This window comes from Silene latifolia, chromosome X (genome assembly GCF_048544455.1).
Source record: "Silene latifolia isolate original U9 population chromosome X, ASM4854445v1, whole genome shotgun sequence".
NCBI classification, from domain to species: Eukaryota; Viridiplantae; Streptophyta; class Magnoliopsida; order Caryophyllales; family Caryophyllaceae; genus Silene; species Silene latifolia.
In genome coordinates, this window is record NC_133537.1 from 225161797 (window position 1) to 225166244 (window position 4448).

The window sequence follows — 4448 nt, forward strand, 5'->3', positions numbered from 1 at the left end:
TTGCTTGGGTGATTTGGAGGCTTCTTCAAGTTTAGCCATGGCCTTTTCAAACTTCTAATTAATGGTGTCAATGTGAGCACTTAGTTGAGCACCCAATTGAGTAATGGAATCCACCTCATGATTTCCTCCTCTAGTAGCCTTCCGAGGCCTACTATATTGCAAGTTATGGACCGCCATTTCCTCAATTTTGTTCCATGTTTTATTGTCATCAACTTCGGTGAACATACCATTGGATCCCATATTGAGAATGTTTCGGGAGTCTTCATATAGACCATTCCAAAATTGTTGTACAAGGAACCACTCGCTAAGTCCATGGTGTGGACAAGATCGACAAGTGTCCTTGAATCTCTCCCATGCTTCATACAATGATTCCTCATCCCTTTGTTTGAACCCGGTGATTTGGGCTCTCAACATGTTAGTCTTTTTCGGAGGATAGAATTTCTTGTAGAAAGCAAGTGCCAATTTCTTCCAAGAATCAATACCAAGAGTAGCCTTATCTAGGCTTTTCAACCATTGGTTCGCGGTACCAATCAATGAAAAAGGGAATTAGACCCATCGGATTTGGTCTTGAGTAACTCCGGTTTGAGAAATCGCATCACAATAGTCACAAAAAGTCTCCATATGTGAGTGAGGGTCTTTACTAGGCATCCCCCCAAATTGACTTCTCTCAACTAATTGTATGAATGCGGATTTGCCAATGAAAGTACCGGTTAAATGTTGTGGTGTAGGAGTACCATTTGGTAGGTTCTCCTCGGTTGGTATGAAATGTGATGAGAATTTAGGCATTGTGGGTTGATTTTGTGGTGGGTTTTGTATTGGGTTATCCTCTCCTTCTCTTGCAAAAGGGTTGGTAAACTCAATGTTATTTGGTTGAATGTCCACAATTTCTCCAATACCTCTCAAAGTACCTCTATCAAGTCTTCTATTGTTGGTCAAAGTCCTTTCAATTTCAAGATCAATGGGTAAGAAGTTACCCTGTGATCTCCTAGACATGCAAAATATCAAACAACTTGAAAACAATTAGAACAACCTTGAGGAGATTGACTTCCCCAATGTAAAGAAAGACACAACTAAAAACAATTAATGAAATTCAAATCAAGTTAACACCGTCCCCGGCAACGGCGCCATTTTTGGTGTAGGTTAAAACTCGTCGTCAAAAGCTACCTAACCAAAACAATATTTATAACTTCATAAACTACTCTTAGCAAAGAGGTAAGTAAAGTCGGATCCCAAGGGACGGGTATTGATGTAGAATTTTCAATTGCAAATGGTTGTGTCTTAGGGTGTCACACTTTGGGTTGAGATAGGAGATCAACTAAACTAATCAACAATATAAAAGTAAGGTAATAAAAACAAACAAGGTGATTAAAATGAGATGTAAATAATTGATTAAAAGCACTAGGGTGTCATGGGTTCATAGGGGATTCATGGGAGTTGATCATACAAACATGTTCTCTACTAGATGCAAGCACTTATTGTTGTGATGGGATCGAGTTGGTGTATAAGCTTACAATCCCTAAGAAGGTTTGGGTCCCGGAGCCGAATCGATTAGATTGTACAACAACTATATGTTGACTTAGTCCTTCCTATTCAACTATATGCATGGTCTAATGAGACTCGAGTTGGTGTATAAGCTTACAAGTCTCATTGAAAAGATAAGTGATGGGTAAAAAATACAAGGATTCATAGGCTCGCATTTAATCAAACATAACATGTGCATAAGTTGAAATCACAACAAGCAAGCAAATTAATTATGAAAACATATTAGATTAAGCATGAATAAATCCCCATGTTGGTTTCCCCTAATTCCCCAGTAACCCTAGTTAAGGAAACTACTCACTCATTATCAAGTTCAACATGCTAACAAGATTGTCAATCATACTAGCAAGGCAAAACATGATGAATAAATGAAAATGATTAACAATAATTAAACAAGATTAAGAGAGAATTATACCTATGAAGATGATTCCAAATAATAAAGCAAAAAATGATAAAAGTACTTGATGATTGATGAATGGTTGTCAATCCTCCAAATAAACCCAAATAATCTTCTAATTACCCAAAATAAATGAAGAAAAATAGAGAAATTAAGGAAAGATTAAGTATTGAGATTTGTATTAAGATTAGATTAAAAGTTGATTACAAGATTAAGGAATGATTAAAACTTGATTAAGAAAGTATTAAGAGAGCATGCTTATCTAAGTAGTATAATGGGGTATTTATACTAAAGATTAGGTACAAGGATTAGGGTTACTAAGGGCTTAAATGACTATTAAGTCCTTAAGAAAAGTTGAGGAAATGCTCCTCTCGAAGGAAATGAGCATCTCCGTTTTACTAGTCTCGCCATGATCCGTGCGTCTTGGTAAATGGCACGGGCTCTCTAGGAAGTGATCCGAGCGGATCGTCTCGGAAGACGCTCGGATCCTCTTGCTTCAAGACGAGCGTCTTGGCTGCGGGACGCTCGGATGGTGGTGAAGGAAGACGCTCGGATTGAGTGTGATCCGCTCGAATCCCACAACAGACAGCTTCTCTTCTTTTCTTCCTTCATAATCCGCGAGGATCATTCCGGGGATGCAAGGATCCTTTCGTCATTGCCTATTTCACTATATTATCTACATAGGCCTTCTAATATCGTCTTGTCTTTGATGCTTGGTCATTAGATGCGATCAATTTAGCTCCATTTCGCCATGTAAATGCAAGGTTAGCACTCCTTTCCTACCATGGGGACAAAACCTCAAAGAATATGCAAAGTAGTAAACTAAAGATAGAAAATGACCCAATTATGCACTATAAAGCATAGAAACGAGGTTAATTCGGGGACTAAATGTGTTCAAATATGAGTCACATCAATGATCCGATCGAAAGCATTTTTACGCCGCCGAGCGTGGCTTTCAAAAGACCACTATACGTCCACGGATTGGCATGGCGTGTAGGTGGTTGTGTCCACAGATTGGCGACTCCCCTAGGTAAAACTAGGACATTTGTGTCTTTGTGATCCCTTGATGGTGAGACTCGAACGAGGTCTTGGTTGAAATGCATTAATTGATATTACGGTCATAGTCAGGTTCCTTGTTCGGGCCCATAACCTAACCTTTTCGACCAATTGGCTCGTCTCGTCGGCGTGAGTTTTCTCATCTCCGCGTTTCGAATCCCGATTGAGTCAAGCATGCCATTGACGTTACACATTTATGTTTCGTCAAAGGGCTTTCATCACCTTCGAGCACGAGGCTAGGGCACCCGCCTTACACATTTTGTTTGGATTGGTATCCCTCTCGAAAATCGGGGTTTGATTGCTTGGTGTGTAATCCAACCTTTTAAGCTAAAACCCGTGTCAGCATTATGCATAATATAATGAAACTGCGAGTGCTTATGTGTTATGTGATCATAAGTCCTCCCGTGTAATTTCAAAAACACCTTTTTTGCGCCGTTATAATGGCCATTTCAAACCTCGGTCTTTCGCCGACCGTTGCATTTCAAAACAACACGGCTTTCTAGGCCGTCATAATGACGATTTTCAAACTCGGTTTTCTACAACCACTTCAAACATGCCTTTCTAGGCTCCGGTTCTCTACAACCATTTTAAACACTCCTTTCTAAGCCGTCGTAATGACGATTTTCTAACCCGGTTTTCTACAACCATTTTAAACACGCCTTTCTAGGCCGTCGTAATGACAATTTTTCAAACCCGATTTTCTACAACCATTTCAACATGCCTTTCTAGGCCGTCGTAATGACGATTTTCAAACCCGGTTTTCTACGACCGTTTCAAAACACCTTTTTTACACCGTTATAATCGCCGCGTCAAGACACGGATTTTAACCCGTCTCACGTTGACAATGGCTCCTTCAAAACCCGAGAAAGGCACACACCCCTTTTTCGAGACATTTTCAAAATCCCTAGGACCATACACCGTCCCCGGAACCTTGTCAAACATTTCAAAACCCGATTTTTAAAACATACAATTTTGAATTTAAAAAAAAAATCGTCTCTGGAAACAGTACAATATTTTTCGAGCCGACTCGAAATAAAACCGTCTTTTGAAAACAAACTTAAGACAACTCCTCAACCAACGGACTCTAGGAGATCCCTTTTCTTCGGAAGCCGTCCATAAAGCGACAAACGAATGTTTTTGAAAATCTCTATTTTCGAAGACTTCAGTCCACCATTCGAATTCCGCCTTGTTTTTTATCGAGTCGAAGCAAGCGTACTTATGGGTCTTTACTTATGAGTCGTCTCACCACGAGACTCATTCAACGGCGTCACGCCACTACGTTGACGCGAGTCAAAGTTCGGTCAACACCGTCACATTATAAATCGAGTCAGCACCGAGGCACCACACACAGAATACCTCGTCTTGTTGAGTCTGATCTTTGTTCCGTCCTTTGCGTTGTCTACATTAGTCATTAAACCGTGTCGGATTGAGATGTAATGTGAGCCGTTTTTCTGCC

General features: G+C 40.1%; 1 non-coding gene across 1 annotated transcript; it reads left to right on the forward strand.

Annotated features, from left to right (window-relative positions):
• Positions 1 to 307: 307 nt before the first annotated feature.
• Positions 308 to 414, forward strand: LOC141625167 (small nucleolar RNA R71). The gene has a single exon (XR_012534963.1). It is a non-coding gene; the product is annotated as a small nucleolar RNA R71 (small nucleolar RNA).
• Positions 415 to 4448: the final 4034 nt, after the last annotated feature.